The sequence below is a fragment of the Mustelus asterias genome, chromosome 19, assembly GCF_964213995.1.
Source record: "Mustelus asterias chromosome 19, sMusAst1.hap1.1, whole genome shotgun sequence".
Classification (NCBI taxonomy): Eukaryota; Metazoa; Chordata; class Chondrichthyes; order Carcharhiniformes; family Triakidae; genus Mustelus; species Mustelus asterias.
In genome coordinates this window covers 63761016-63778290 of record NC_135819.1, presented here as the reverse complement: position 1 = coordinate 63778290, position 17275 = coordinate 63761016, and the positions used below count along the sequence as shown (strand labels likewise).

The 17275-nt window shown below is 44.3% G+C and overlaps 1 protein-coding gene and 1 non-coding gene across 2 annotated transcripts in view; both read right to left on the bottom strand.

Moving 5' to 3' along the window:
• shank3a (SH3 and multiple ankyrin repeat domains 3a) overlaps positions 1–17275 on the bottom strand; it is an 832189-nt gene that overhangs the window by 169039 nt on the left and 645875 nt on the right. The window lies entirely within an intron of this gene.
• Positions 11227–11411, bottom strand: LOC144508134 (U2 spliceosomal RNA). Its single transcript, XR_013500225.1, has one exon. It is a non-coding gene; the product is annotated as a U2 spliceosomal RNA (small nuclear RNA).

Sequence of the window (17275 nt, the reverse complement as noted above, 5' to 3'; positions counted from 1 at the left end):
TGACAAAAGAGCTGCTGTTTCGAGTCCAGATGATTTTGATTTGATTTATTATTGTCACATATATTAACATAGTGAAAAGTATTGTTTCTTGCGCGCTATACAGACAAAGCATACCGTTCATAGAGAAGGAAATGAGAGAGTGCAGAATGTAGTGTTACAGTCATAGCTAGGGTGTAGAGAAAGATCAACTTAATGCAAGGTAAATCCATTCAAAAGTCTGACAGCAGCAGTGAAGAAACTGTTCTTGAGTCGGTTGGTACGTGACCTCAGACTTTTATATCTTTTCCCCGAAGGAAGAAGGTGGAAGAGAGAATGTCTGGGGTGCGTGGGGTCCTTAATTATGCTGGCTGCTTTTGCTGAGGCAGCGGGAAGTGTAGACAGAGTCAGTGGATGGGAGGCTGGTTTGCATGATGGATTGGGCTATATTCACGACCTTTTGTAGTGCCTTGTGATCTTGGGCAGAGCAGAAGCCATACCAAGCTGTGATACAACCAGAAAGTATGCTTTCTATGGTGCATCTGTAAAAGTTGGTAAGAGGCGTAGCTGACATGCCAAATTTCCTTAGTCTTCTGAGAAAGTAGAGGCATTGGTGGGCTTTCTTAACTATAGAGTCGGCATGGGGGGACCAGGACAGGTTGTTGGTGATCTGGACACTTAAAAACTTGAAGCTCTCGACCCTTTCTACTTCATCCCCATTGATGTAGACAGGGGCAAGTTCTCCTTTACACTTCCTGAAGTTGATGACAATCTGTTTTGTTGACATTGAGGGAAAGATTATTGTTGCCGCACCAGTCAAAGCTTTGACAAAGGGTCATCTGGACTCCAAATGTCAGCTCTTCTGTCTCCTTACAGATGCTGCCAAACTGCTGAGATTTTCCAGCATTTTCTCTTTTGGTCTATAATTTCCCACCTTCTGCCTCCCTCCCTTCTTAAACAGGGATGTTACATTAGCCTTTTCCCAGTCCTCTGGGACCTTTCCTGACTCTAGTGATTCCTGAAAGATCACCACCAATGCCTCCACAATATCCCCACTATCTCCTTCAGAACCCTGTGGTGTAGTCCATCCAGTCCGGGTGATTTATCCATCTTCAGACCTTTCAGCTTCCCAACACCTTCTCCTTAATGATGGCCACTACATTTACCTCAGGCCTCTGACTCTCTTGAAGTTCTGGCATGTTACTAGTGTCTTCTGTGAAGACTAATACAAAGTACCCATTCAGTTCCTCTGCCATTTCTTTGTCCCCCATTACTACTTCTCCAGCTTCATTTTCCAATGGTCCAATGTTCATCCTTGCCTCTCTCTTACCTTTTATATATCTGAAAAAAACTCTTGCAATCTTTTTATATTACTAGCTAGCTTACCTGCATGTTTCATCTTCTCCGCCCTTATTGTTTTTTAGTTGTCCTTTGCTTGCTTTGGGAAGCTCTGGCTTCCCACTATTCCTCACCTCACGGTATGCTCTTTCCTTTGCTTTTATGCTATCCCTGACTTCCCTTGTTAGCCATGGTTGCCTCATCCTCCCCTTAACATGCTTCCTCTTCCTTGGAATGAATTTATGTTGTGCCTTCTGAATTATCCCCAAAAACCCCTGCCACTGTTGTTCCACAGTCTTTCCTGCTCGGATCCCTTTCCAATCAAATCTGGCCAGCTTTTCCCTCATAGCCTTGTAGTTTCCTTTACTCAATTGTAACACCGCTTTATCCGATTCCAATGTCTCCCTCTCAAACTGCAAGGTAAATTCTATCATATTGTTGTCACTGCCCCCTTGGGGTTCCTTCACTTTAAGTTCCCTGATCAAGTCTGCCTCATTACACAACACCAAATCCAGAAGTGCCTGTTCCCTAGTGGGCTCCAACAAAAGTTGTTCCAAAAAAACCATCCGGTAGACATTCCACAAATCCTTTATGTTGGGATCCGCTACCAACTTGATTTTCGCAGTCCCCCTGCATATTGAAATCCCCCATGATTACTGTAATATTGCCTTTCTTACTTGCCTTTTCTATCTCCTGATTTATTTTCTGCCCGACATCCTGACTACTGCTAGGGGCCTCTACATGACTCCCATCAGGGTCTTTTTCCCTTTGCGATTCCTTAATTCTACCCACAAATATTCTATGCTGTCTGAACCTATATCACTCCTTGCTAATTAGTTAATTTTGTTTCTAACCAACAAGGCGACCCCGCCTCCTCTACCCATCTGCCTGTCCTTTCGATAGGGCACATATCCTTGGATATTCAGATCCCACCTCTGATCCCCTTGCAGTCACGTCTCTGTGATGCCCACAACATTGTACCCTCCAATTACAATGCCAGCTCATTTACCTTGTTCCATATACTGCGTGCATTTAGGTACAGCACCCTCAGTGCTATGTTGACTGCCCCACTTCCCATAGTTGTCCCTTTATCTGCTGTGCCTGAAGTTTTGATTTGATTTGATTTATTGTCACATATATTGACATTCAGTGAAAAGTATTGTTTCTTGCGCGCTATACAGACAAAACATACCGTTCATAGAGAAGGAAACGAGAGAGTGCAGAATGTAGTGTTACAGTCATAGCTAGGGTGTAGAGAAAGATCAACTTGATGCAAGGTAAGTCCATTCAAAAGTCTGACAGCAGCAGGGAAGAAGCTGTTCTTGAGTCGGTTGGTATGTGACCTCAGACATTTGTATCTTTCCCGAAGGAAGAAGATTGAAAGAGAAAATGTCTGGGGTCCTTTTATTCCCGACAATTTCCATACTCTCTACTCTATGACTAGTTCTGGAAACTTTACGAAATTCTACTAAGCCCTGCCCCCCATTAACTATCATTTTCTGATGTTTGTATCAAATATCAAAACCTTTCCAATTTTTTTGTCTAGCTCGATATAGTTCATTTTTCTTATTTAGTAAACATTTTATTTGCCGTGTTAAAAGTACTCAGGCAGACCCTTGAGAGTATGTTCCATAACAGACCTCCACGATCTCAAGGGAAAAAAAGAAGTTAGGATCTATAAGCGAAGTTTCACTTGGGATCTCACTTGTCCAGTATTAACATCGGCTGGGATCGTAACAGTCACCTTCCCTCTTGTGGTTAGTTTGGGTATTGCCTGCTCATCCTGGAGTCTCCCCTTTGCTGTTTAACTAGCTGGACAGATGGGGTTGCTCTTTACTACTGCTTGTTTACACTATGTAAAATGGATTGGCGCTGTTTGGGCATTTCAGACTGTTCAACTATTTGGATGGTCTTTTCTAGAGTCAGCTCTTCCTTGGGCTTGGGCTGCAAGTCTGCCACTCCAACAACAATTCTGTCTCTTATGTCACTGTAGTTACAGCCTGCTAATCTGCACAATTCTTTCAAATATATAAGATCCACCTTGACAGGATGGATCTGTAGAAGATGTTTCTTCCTGTGGGGGATCTAGAACTCGAGGCCACTGTTTAAAAATAAAGTGTTGCCCATTTAAGACAGAGATTTAAGGCAGAAGTAGATAGATTCTTGATACTCAAAGGTGTGAAAGATTATTGAGGATAGAGAGAAACGTGAAGGTTAAAATTGTATCGGCCTTGATCTTATTGAATGGCAGAGCAGGATTGACGGACTGAGTGGCCTTCTGCTCCTAATTCGTATTTTTGTATGTTCATAAAAGAATCAACTGGTTCTCCAGGCTGTTGGACATGTTTATTGAATTTCAATCTCAAATTTTGTTGCTTCTGAGATTCAAATATGTATCAAATGATTTTAGAACTGCATCAGATTTACCTGAGCATTTGTTTATTCCATGCCTCGTAATAAGTACCATCGGCTAACGTACTTACTGAATAGTGTATTCACTTATTCAGTTTGTGTCTTTTTCCATATTCCTGAAGTTATCATGTATCTGAAGAATCCTTTCTCCCAAAGTCCCTAATTTCGTGTAGGATCTCGTTTGTGTATCACTCCAAATTGATCTGGTAGTGTGGATTGGTTTTTATCTGTCCATGGTTGCTCTAAAATTCAGGTGTGAACAGCTTTAAATGCTAAGCCGATTTTAAAGTTGGCACCATAGTAGCTGCTTTTCCAAAGATCTTTCTGTTCTGGTCACGTTTTGGTGGGTTTCCGTGACAATGGTTCCAACATTTTTGTGGTTTATCTTTTTGCAGCTATTTGTTAACTCAATGATTTGGGGCCTTCCCTGTGACATGAAGATTTTTGGATGTTTTACAGTGGATTCCCAGCTTTGGCTGAGGTTTTAACCCTTCCAATTCAGTTTATTTTCCTTATAATGAGCTCAGCTGCCACGTGGTAAGGTGCTGACTTTGAACCCGAGTTGGCTGTGATGCTTTTGTAAACAGAATGCTCTGACATTTCTTTTTACATCACTGAAAACTTTTAAGCAGATCCTGTGACTCTGCATTCACAATGAACCATGACGAGATCTTGTGGAGTCCTCAACTGCATAGTGGATTTTTTACCTTCTGCCTCTCTGCTTCCAATTACACAATGGAGCTTCTTTCAGGTAATCTCCATCTTTGCTTTCCCTTCAGGTGCTTTTGATCAGGACAGAATGCCATTCCTTTAGTTTTCCAATGTTCGAATATCTGCTCCAGCTTCTCGGAGGTTCTTGGTTTTTTCTTCAGTTGCCATCATGTTTTATGGTGTATGTTCACTAGATCTCATGAAGAGATTCTGAGTCTTGTATGGCTGAACATCAAGGGGCGATCTTATCAAAAAAATTCGAGCGTGAGAACAGGAGAGTTTCAGATCCATTTCTCCAGCGAGGCCACAAATGAAATCTTAAGGCAGTTTGTGCATCTCTGATTCCCGTGATTAGGGGGAGCGGATGGGGCTAAAGCTCACCGGAAAGCCAACTGCTCACACTAAAGTGTGCAAATGTGCATGCGCTGATCTCTCTGTTCTATGTCAGCCTCCTCGGCTGACAGCTCCCATTCCCTGGATATCAACCCCACTCCCAGATGATTGCCCTTCCCCCGCCGGCCTGGTTGATCATGCCGCAGGCCCAGTCGAATGCCACCCCCACAGCTGATTGCCAGTTGCAGAGTGCGCAGCTACCTCCCCAGCTGATCACCATAGAGTCATAGAGGTTTACAGCATGGAAACAGGCCCTTCGGCCCAACTTGTCCATGCCGCCCTTTTTCTTAAACCCCTAAGCTAGTCCCAATTGCCCGCATTTAGCCCATAACGCTCTATATAACCATCTTACCAATGTAACTGTCTAAATGCTATTGTAAAGGGGAAAATACAAGGGAGCACACTTTAAAATGGCAATACAAGAAAGCACACTTTAAAATGGCTGCCTGGCACATAAAGGGTTAACTGGGAAAGCCAAAAGAGCAGACACAGGCTCCTGCTGTTCAGAAAAACCTAACAGACAAGCCATTTCCAAATCACAGACAGTGACTCATAGCAAACAAACACCTCAGGAAGCCAAAGCCAAGGGTCAAGACATCTTTTAAGATAAGGAAACCCCAAAACAAAGAGCTTAGATTAATGTTAAAGGAAGGCGGGAAATATGAATGCGAGGGAACCGATTAGCACCTGAACGAGACAAAACTAGCCATTGATAGATACAGACATAAGGAGATGTACCCATTCATAAAATGCTAAATGTCTACACCTGTTTGTACTCTTGTAAACATGGGGAAATGTACCCATTCATAAAATGTTAAATACTTGTACTCACTTAAACAATGTGATAATGTTCGAATCACCGGTATGCCCATTGTGTAAAGAGTATAAAAATGAACCGCTCCTGACATACTATTGAGAGAAGGTTTGCTACAGACCATGTGCCTTGTCTCCACGGATCCGTTTAATAAATCGTATTTTCTGAATCTCGAAGTCTGACTACTAGTGGATTTTTCCCACAACACTATTTAAAAGACAAAATTGTACCTGTCTCTGGCAGGTTGTTCCAGACACTCACCACCCTGTGTGTGAAAAAATTGCCCCTCTGGACACTTTTGTATCTCTCCCCTTAAACCTATGCCCTCTAGTTTTAGACTCCCCTACCTTTGGGAGAAGATATTGACTATCTAGCTGATCTATGCCCCTCATTATTTTATAGACCTCTATAAGATCACCCCACACCTTCTAGGCTCCAGAGAAAAAAGTCCCAGTCTATCCAGCCTCTCCTTATAAATCAAACCATCAAGTCCCGGTAGCATCCTAGTAAATCTTTTCTGCACTCTTTCTAGTTTAATAATGTCCTTTCTATAATGTGACCAGAACTGTACACAGTATTCCAAGTGTGGCCTTACCAATGTCTTGTACAACTTCAACAAGACATCCCAACACCTGTATTCAATGTTCTGACCAATGAACCAAGCATGCTAAATGCATTCTTCACCACTCTATCCACCTGTGACTCCACTTTCAAGGAGTTATGAACCTGCACCCCTAGATCTATTTGTTTTGTAACTCTCCCCAACGCCCTACCATCAATTGAGTAAGTCCTGCCCTGGTTCAATCTACCAAAATGCATCACCTCGCATTTACGTAAATTAAACTCCATCTGCCATTTGTCAGCGCACTGGCCCAATTGATCAAGATCCTGTTGCAATCTGAGATAACCTTCTTCACTGTCCACTATGCCACCAATCTTGGTGTCATCTGCAAACTTACTAATGATGCCTCCTATATTCTCATCCAAATCATTAATATAAATGACAAATAACAGTGGACTCAGCACTGGTCCCTGAGGCACACCGCTGGTCACAGGCCTCTAGTTTGATAAACAACCCTCTACAATCACCCTCTGGCTTCTGTCATCAAGCCAATTTTGTATCCATTTAGCTACCTCACCCTAGATCCCGTGAGATTTAACCTGAAGCAACAACCTACTATACGGTACCTTGTCAAAGGCCTTGCTAAAGTGCATGTAGACAAACAACGTCAACTGCACTGCCCTCATCTACCTTCTTGGTTACCCTTTCAAAAAACTCAATCAAATTTGTGAGACATGATTTTCCATTCACAAAGCCATGCTGACTGTCCCTAATCAGTCCTTGCGTCTCTAAATGCCTGTAGATCCTGTTTCTCAAAATACCTTCCAACAATTTACCCACCACAGATGTGAGGCTCACTGGCCTGTAGTTCCCAGGTTTTTCCCTGCAGCCCTTTTAAAACAAAGGCACAACACTTGCCACCCTCCAATCTTCAGGCACCTCACCCGTGATTATCGATGATTCAAATATCTCTGCTCGGGGACCTGCAATTTCCTGCCTAGTCTCCCACAATGTCCTGGGATACACTTCATCAGTCCCGGGGATTCATCTACCTTGATATGCTTTAAGACTTCCAGCACCTCCTTCTCTGTAATATGTACACTCCTCAAGACATCACTATTTATTTCCCCAAGTTCCCTAACATCCATGCTTTTCTCAACAGTAAATACTGATGAGAAGCATTCATTTAGGATCTCACCCATCTCCTGTGGATCTTCACATGGATGATGTTGTTGACCCTTAAGAGGGCCTACTCTCTCACTAGTTACTCTTTTGGCCTTTACATATTTGTAGAAGCTCTTTGGATTCTCCTTTGCCTTATCTGCCAAAACAATCTTGTGATTTTGCCCTCCAGTTGCAGAGTGCACAGCTACACCCCCAGCTGATCAATAGTTGCAGAGTGCACAGCCTCCTCCCACCTTCCTTAGGCCCCAGCCCCATCACAGCCCTGCCCTTCCCCTTAGGCCCCTCTATATCATGGCCCCGCCCCTTCACACTGCCCAGTGGGCAGTGCCAGGGTGCCAGGCTGGCAGTGCTAGGGTCCCAGGGGCCCCCCTGCCCCCAACCACCCAGGGGGCCTCAATGGCCTCTGGTGAGGTCACCACATCAAGTATTGATGGGGACCATACGTGATCCTCACCGGTGACGACCTTCACTGGCGGGATCGTTCAGGCAAGTGAGCCCGGACAATTGCATCCCGGGATCACTAATAATTTTAAATCAGCAGTTAAATTGATCTGAATATTATAATCAGCCTCACGCTCTTCCTAGGCTGGAGGCTGATCACACTGATAATCCAGGGCCGGTAAGGTCGCGAGAGGTGAGAAACATGGGCACAGTCCTGATTTTTTGACTCTTGCGCAATCTTATTGGTTTGCCCGACCTATCGACTGGCATGACGAGCCAGTAAGATCACCCCCTAAGTGTTTATTGATAACATGTAACTATGTACATATATACAGGGTATAACCCAAGCCAAGAGGTAACTCCATGTTTGCTTCCATCCAGGTCTCTGTCCAGTCCACAAATGACCATAGTCTCAGGTCATGTGTCTCTTTACATCATACGATGGGCAGTATTGTTTCCCAGTCCCACATTAACCTTTGCTATGCCAGGTACTCTTACATTACGCATATTAGCTTGTGACAAGTGGCAAATCTATAATAATTGCAATTGAGTTGGTTTTACTATCAACGTTTTTGAGAATGTAGGATGAAACGACAGGATTGAATCAGTCAACCCAGCCTGTTAACATACTGAAAGAATGCAGGCACCTGCACTCTGTGCTTTATTCAATGCTCATTCTAATTGACCCCTGCAAACATTTCAAATGAATGGCACTCAGCCAATCATTCAGCAGTAATTACAGTGAGTTAGAATCAGCTAAAACACTTCCAGATCCTGCTGCTCTTTTTCTAGATCTGTGTCCAAGAAGACCAATGGAAATTGTAAGAACAAAGACTATCTTAATCTGAGCTGGAAATCTGCCTGAAAGAGCTATCTTACACTACACTACAGTGGACTTGATATGGCTGCAATTTTATACGATTTCCCCCTCCTCTCTTGAAAGTTCTTAACTTTTGATGGCATCGCCACTTTTTAATGGCATCTCCACAGTGCTGACTTCAGCCAGTACCTCACCTAATGAGCAGCTACCATTTTAAATATAAAAGCAAAATACTGCAGATGTTGGAGATCTGAAACAAAAACAGAAAGTGCTAGATAAACTCAGCTGGTCTGGCAGCATCTGTAGAGAAAGAAACAGAGGTAAAGTTTCGAGTCCAATGTGACTCGACATTGGAACTGAAACCATTTTAAACGTTTGATTTAAGGGCTTTTTGACCTAGCAATGATGAAGGAATGTTGATGTAGTTTGACATCTAGATGGTGTGCGACTTGAAGGGAAACCTGCAGGTTTAAGGGCGGCACGATGGCATAGTGGTTAGCACTGCTGCCTCACAGTGCCAGTGATCTGGGTTCAATTCCAGCCTTGCGTCACTGTCTGTGTGGAGTTTGCACATTCTCCCCGTGTCTGCGTGGGTTTCCTTCAGGTGTTCCAGTTTCCTCCCACAGTCCAAAGATGTGTGGCTTAGGTTGATTGGCTAAATTGACCCTAGTGTCAGGGGAGTTAGCAGGAGATAAATATGTGGGGTTCTGGGAGTAGGGCCTGGGTGGAATTGTGGTCGGTGCAGACTCAATGGGCCAAATAGCCTCCTTCTGCACTGCAGGGATGCTATGATTCTAGTATGCGCCCATGCATCAGCTGTCTGTCCTTCAAGGTCAGTGTCGCCAATTGGGTTTCAATGCTTGCCAAACCTGCGGCAATCAGATCAACATAATTGTTGCGTTATACAAAATATATGCAATATTAATAAAACAAATGTACAATCTTTTGAAAAAGCTTTGAGGTTTAAACCATCAGCAATCAATACCAATATGCTGGCTGAGCCAGGAGAACAGCTTCAAAAGGGATTTTAATTTAAAAGGGAAAGCAATTTAACTATTCCGCAAAACAAGCATGTTGCCTCTCAAAGGATGGTGACAATCTTTGAACTGAAGTGTTCTATTCTAACATGTGCTCCAGTTTATATTTTTTAATTTCAAGAATAACATTAGGGGCGATCTTACATTCTCTCCCTCCCGGCCGATTTTACCTTCTCGCCCTGCCTGCCGATGGATGAGACGAGCCGGTTGAGATTGAGAGAGAGATGAGAAATCGGGTTCATGCTTGATTTCTCGCGATCTTACTGATCTTGCTTATGGATACCTGGCGAGATCAGCTTCGCATGTGAAAAGGACACGAGGCTGATGGTAATATTTAAATACTATGTTAATCATCCGGGCCCACTTGCCTCTGCGGCCTCACTGGTAGAACCAAAGGCCCCTGGGAGGTCAGGGCAGGGGAGTGGCCCTTGGGCAGTGCCAACCTGGCACACTGGCAGTGCCAGCCTGGCACCCTGGCACTACCCACTGGGCACCCTGGTACTGCTAGCCTGACCCATTGGGCACTCTGGAGCTGCCAGCCTGTCACTCTGACAGTGCCCACTGGGCACAGCGCAGTGCCAAGGGCAGAGGGCCTGAGGAGGCAGGGCCTGAGGGGGTGGGGCCAGACCAGGGGTAGGCTGTTCAGGAGGAACACTGCCACTTTGCAACAGCAATTGGTGAGGGGGACCATTGCCATTCTGCAACAGTGAGCAGTGTGGCCGGGACTGCTGTAGTCTGCAATAATGATCAAGGGGGGGGGGGATGTGGCTTCGGTTGTGATTGGTCCGTGCGGATGGGGGGATGGGCAAATGGGTCCAGGCATGGGAGGGCGATCGTCCATGGAGTCCCGCAGTAGTGGGAGGAGAGGTGATTTGCCACAATGGCCGGCTATGGCTAGGGGAGGTAACAGATCTCTGTGCTCATAGAGCACAAAGATCTGCACATGCGCAATGGCAACCTCTGCTGCTATCAGCTGGCCTTTGGGCAAGCTATGCCCTGTCCACTCCCCTTGTTAGTGGAAAACTGGTTTGGTCTGATGAGTCAGATAAGATTCGATTTTTAAGTCATCCAAAAAAAAGGCACAAATTTCTCCTGTTTTCATGCTAGTTTGGCACTGAGAATTTTTTTGGTAAGACTGCCCCCATTATCTTTATCTTAACAGGATTGATAAATACGGAGATTTTGGGGGAAGAGTGGTGGGTGAAAGAATCGACATCTTGACTACTGTGTTCTGACTCTTGCCTTTCTTACATTCTGCCATTTCCAAACACAATGTCCAGACATTTAATAGGTCGTTGGCCCACGGCCAACCTCCTCTAATCTCCCCTTTCATGCCAATAGTATCCTATTCCTTTCAATCTTCATTTCAACAAATCTATTAAGATGAATCCTGAATATATTTTGATGTTTTAAAATTTTTAAAATTCCAATTCAATCAAATCAAGTCCAATTCAGAGTCTCAACAAGTTGAGACATTCCCGATCCAAGCTGACAAGACAGGGCTCTCACCTCCTGTCTTGGGCTTGATCTACATGATCCAAGCTGACTGGAGTAGGCATTGCACCTCCTCCAAGTCGTGATCTCATTTGCATCTTAGCCAAAAGGCTGAGATGCCGCTTTTAAAAATTGCTTCAAATGAAGCTAAAATGTAACCTAATGACTTCAACCAAGTACAGCATGTCGATACTACACTTGATCTTAGCCAAAAGGCCGAGAAGCTATATTTTGATGTTGTTTTTTTAAAATTCCAATTCAATCAAATCAAGTCCAATTCAACGGTAGCACAGTGGTTAGCACTGCTGCTTCACAGCTCCAGGGACCTGGGTTCGATTCCCAGCTTGGGTCACTGTCTGTGTGCAGTTTGCACATTCTCCTCGTGTCTGCGTGGGTTTCCTCCGGGTGCTCCGGTTGCCTCCCACAGTCCAAAGATGTGCAGGTTAGGTTGATTGGCCATGCTAAAATTGCCCTTAGTGTCCTGGGATGCGTAGGTTAGAGAGATTAGTGGGTAAATATGTAGGGATATGGGGGTAGGGCCTGGGTGGGATTGTGGTCGGTGCAGACTCGATGGGCCGAATGGCCTCTTTCTGTGCTGTAGGGTTTCTAAGATTTCTAAGTTGAGACATTCCCGATCCAAGCTGACAAGACAGGGTCTGCAACCCCTGTCTTGGGCCTGATCTACATGAGCCAAGCTGATTGGAGTAGGCGCAGGTCTTCCCCCTCCAAGGCTTGATCTCATTTGCATCATAGCCAAAAGGCCAAGATGCCGCTTTTAAAAATTGCTTCATATGAAAATGAAGCTTAAATGTAACCTAATGACCTCAACCAAGTGCAGCAACCGCATACTACACTTGATCTTAGCCAAAAGGACGAGGGGCACGACTTGAGCTTGACAAAACTGCGTATATCAACACTCATCGACAGCCATGCAGCACCGGCCATCTCTCATGTGTCTCACTGTTTGGTGAAAACTGCCTCCTTCCAGCCAAACACCTTGAGTTCGGTTTGCATTCCCTTCATCACTAGATTCCCCAAGAAAATGTTTGACAGCAAACAGACCGCTGTACTCCTGAACAGCAGCGCTGCTTTCACAGTACTTCATAAAGTGGTTCAGCTGATCTAAATGTATGGCCAGAGGCACCCAGAGAGAACAGATATAGAGAGGATAACAAGTGTAGACTATTTTTCCTGTTTCATTGAGCAAGTGGCCCTTCAGCTTCGAGGTCACTCGAAATTCCAATAATTAAACTATATTCTGATGAACATTGTCACAGTCTGACCGATATGTGATTCTTGTGCAACAGTGACAGGGTTGATTCTTCCTCACTCAATTAGGCGTGGATGATAAATAATGGTCTAATGAATGACACCCATACTCATACCCAATGCTGCAACTTGAACGCAATTAAAGATTCACAATTCAAAATAAAAATCAATCCACTGCATGTGTGTTATCAGTTCACTACATGTGACTAGCGTCAAGGGTATTGTATAATACTGTACTAGGTGGTAAAGAGCATAGGTTTGGGGGGTACTATTGAAAAACCTTTGGCAAGTTGCTAAATCACCATGCAATGGTGATGGAGGAAGTGAATTTTTAAAAGCTGTGTTAAACACTACAAAGGGAACATTGCACTTTTTCCACAGCAGCAGACTTCAGACAATTTATTTCAGATGGCATGGTGGCACAGTGGTTAGCATTGCTGCCTCACAGCACCAGGGACCCGGCTTGGGTGACTGTCTATGTGGAGTCTGTATGTTCTCCCCGTGTCTGCGTGGGTTTCCTCCCACAGTTCGAAAGACGTGCTAGTTAGGTGCATTGGCCTTGCTAAATTCTCCCTCAGTGTACCCAAACAGGCACTGGAGTGTGGCGACCAGTGGATTTTCACAATAACTTCATTGCAGTTTTAATGTAGGCCCACTTGTGACACTAACAAATAAACTTAAAAACTTAATTCATCTATAGAATATGGATGTCACTGTCGAGACCAGCAAAAATTGCCTATCCCTAGTTGCCCTTGAGAAAGTGGTGATACGCTGCCTCTGCAGTCCCCGGGTTCTAAGTACATCCACAATGCGGTTAGGGAGCAAATTCCAGGATTTTGACTCAGTGACTATGAAGGAATGGCAATATATTTCCAAGTCAGGATGGTGAGTGACTTGGAGGGGAACTTCCAGGTGGTGATTCCCAGGGACCTGCGATCCTTGTCTTTCTAGATGGTAGTAGTCGTAGGTTTTGAAGGTGCTGCCTAAGGAACTTGCTAAGTTCCTGCAGTGCACACTGTAGATGGTACACACTACTGCCACTCTTCGTTGATGGTGGAGGAATTGATTGTTTGTGGAAGGGGTAGCAATCAAGCATGCTGCTTTGCCCTGGATGATGTCGAGCTTCTTGAGTGTTGTTGGAACTGCACTCATCCACAAGTGGAAAGTATTCCATTACACTCCTGACTTGTGCCTTGTGGTTGGTGGGCAGGCTCTGGGGAGTCAGGAGATGAATAACTCGTCTGACTGATATTTCACCCACTGTATTTATATGGCTGGTCTAATTCAGTTTCTGGTCGTTGGTAACCCCCATGACCTTAATAGTGAGGGATTCAGCGATGGTAATCCCATTGCATGACCAGGAACGATGGTTCGATTCTTTCTTGTTGGGGAGGGTTATTGCCTGGCATTTGTGAAGTGTGAATGTTACTTGCCACTTGTCAGTGCAAGCCTGGATATTGTCCAGGTCTTGCAGCATTTGGACATGGACTGTTTCTGTATCTGAAGAGTTGAAAATGGTAGTGAACATTGTGTAGTCATCAGCGAACATGCCCACCTCTTATGATGGAAGGTCATTGATGAAGATGGTTGGGCCTACGATAGTGCCCTGTGGAATTCCTACAGGGATGTCCTGGAGCTGAGATGATTGACCTCTAACCCCACTGCACCATCTTCAGACTCCAACCAGCAGAGAGCTCCCCCCATTCCCACTGACTTCAATTTTGCTAGAGTTCCTTGATGCCACACTCGGTCAAATGCTACCTTGATGTCAAGGGCAGTCATTTTCACTGCACTGCTGGAGTTCAGCTCTTTTGTCCATGTTTGAACCAAGGCAGTAATGAGGTCAGGAGCTGAGTTATCCTGGTGAAACCCAAACTGAGCGTCAGTGAGCAGGTTATTGCTGAGTAAATGTCGCTTGATAGTGTTGCCTATGATCCCTTCCATCACTTTATTGATGATCGAGAGTAGACTGATGAGGCAGTAAGTGACTGGGTTGGATTTGTCCTGTTTCATATGCACAGGACATAACTGGGCAATTTTCCACAATGCCATGTAAATGCCAGTGCTGTAGCGTTGCTGGAACAGCTTTGCTAGGGGCATGGCAAGTTCTGCAGCACATCTCTTCTGTACCATTGCTAGAATATTGTCAGGATCCATAGCCTTTGCAATATCCTGTGCCTTCAGCCATTTCTTGTTATCATGTGGAATGAATCAAATTGGCTGAAAACTGACATCTGTGATGTTAGAGACCTCGGGAGGATGCTAAGATGGCACTTGGCATTTCTTGCTGAAGATTGTTGCAAATGCTTCAGTCCTATTTTATGTACTGATGTGCTGGGTTCCTCCATCACTGAGGATGGGGGTATTTGTAGAGCTTCCCCCTCCAGTGAGTTGTTTAATTGGCCACCATCATTCACAACTGGGTGTGGCAGAACTTAGATCTGATCCATTGATTGTGGATATGCTTTTCTTTTCTTGCTGTTCCTGGTATGCCCTTCTGCACTCTTCATTGTATGAGGATTGAGCCCCAAGCTTAGTGTTAATGTTGAGTGGAGGATATGCCAAGCCATTAGGTTGCAGACTGTAGTTGAGTACAATTCTGCTGTTGCTGATGGGCCCCAGTCTTGACTTGCTAGATGTTCGAAATCTATCCGCAAGTTTTCGGATATTCATGGAAAAGGACAAGTGTTGTCCTAGGGTTAGGATGCTAAACTGGAGAAATGTTAACTAGAGCCAGATTAAGCAGGATTTGGAGGCTGTTGTTTGGGAGAGGCTGTTTGAGGATAAATCTCCATCTGACATGTGGGAGTCTTTTAAGAAGCAGTTGATCAGAGTGCAGGACAGGCATGTGCCTGTTAAAAGGAAGGACAAGAAAGGTAGGATTCGGGAAGCGTGGATGATCAGGGAAATTGTGAGTCTAATCAAAAAGGAAAAGGATGCATATATAACATCTAGGCAACCAAAAACAGATGAAGCACTTGAAGAATATAGGGAAAGTACAAAAGAACTCAAACAGGAAATTAGGAGGGGAAAAGGGGTCACGAAATGTCCTTGGCAGGCAGGATTAAGAAGAATCCGCAGGCATTTTATACATATGTTAGGAACAAAAGGGTAGCTAGAGAAAGAGTTGGTTCTCTTAAGGACAAAGGAGGGAAATTATGTGTGGAACCAAAGGAAGTGCATGAGATCATTAATGAGTACTTTGCATCGGTATTCACAAAGAAGAGGGACATGTTGATTGGTGGTGTCTCGGAGGGGTATCTAAACCATCTAGACTAAAGCAAGTCACCATTACGAGGGAGGAAGTGTTAGGTGTATTAAAAAACATTAAAGTAGATAAATCCCCAGGGCCAGATGGCATCTATTCCAGATTAATAAGGGACACAAGCGAGGAAATTGCTGGGCCTCAAACAGAAATCTTTGTTTCCTCATTGGCCACAGTTGACGTCCCAGAAGATTGGAGGCTAGCCAATGTTGTCCCGTTATCTAAGAAGGGTAACAAGGATAACCCGGGTAATCATAGGTCAGTGAGCTTGACATCAGTGATAGTGAAATTGTTGAAGAATATTCTTAGGGATAGGATCTATACGCATTTGGAACTGAATGGTCTTATTCGTGACAGACAGCATGGTTTTGTACGGAGGAGGTCATGTCTCACTAATTTGATTGAGGTTTTTGAGGAAATGACAAAAATGATTGATGAGGGAAGGGCTGTGGATATTGTCCACATGGACTTTAGTAAAGCATTTGACAAGGTCCCTCAAGGTAGGTTGGTAAAAAAGTTTAAATCACACGGGATCAAGGGTGAACTAGCTCGATGGATTCAGAACTGGCTTGGCCATAGAAAGAGTTTTAACAACACCAGGTTAAAGTCCAACAGGTTTATTTGGTAGCAAATACCATTCGCTTTCGGAGCACTGCTCCTTCGTCAGATGGAGTGGAAATGTGCTCTCAAACAGGGCACAGAGACACAAAATCAAGTTACAGAATACTGATTAGAATGCGAATCCCTACAACCAACCAGATCTTAAAGATACAGACAATGTGGGTGGAGGGAGCATTAAGCACAGGTTAAAGAGATGTGTATTGTCTCCAGACAGGACAGCCCACAAGTCCAGGAGGCAAGCTGTGGGGGTTACTGATAATGTGACATAAATCCAACATCCCGGTTTAGGCCGTCCTCATGTGTGCGGAACTTGGCTATCAGTTTCTGCTCAGCGACTCTGCGCTGTCGCGTGTCATGAAGGCCGCCTTGGAGAACGCTTACCGCTTGCCATAGAAGACAGAGGGTAACGGTGGAAGGGTATTTTTCTGAATGTAAATCTGAAACTAGTGGTGTTCCACAGGGATCAATGCTGGGACCTCTGTTGTTTGTAATATATATATAAATGACTTGGAAGAAAACATAACTGGTCTGATTAACAAGTTTGTGGAAGATACTAAGATTGCTGGAGTTGCAGATAGTTTTGAAGATTGTCAGAAAATACCGGAGGATATAGACAGGCTGAAAAATTGGGCGGAGAAATGGCAGATGGAACTTAATCTGGACAAATGTGAGGTGATGCATTTCGGTAGATGCAATTCAGGTGAGAGCTATAAAATAAATGGCAGAACCATCAGGAGCATAGACACACAGAGAGATCTGGGATACAGGTCCACAGATCCTTAAAAGTGGCAGCACAGGTGGAAAAGGTGGTGAAGAAAGCATATGGCATGCATGCCTTCATCAGCCAGGGCATCGAGTATAAAAGTTGGCAAATTATGTTAGTTATATAAAACGTTGGTTAGGCCACATTTGGAATATTGTGTCCAACTCTGGTCAC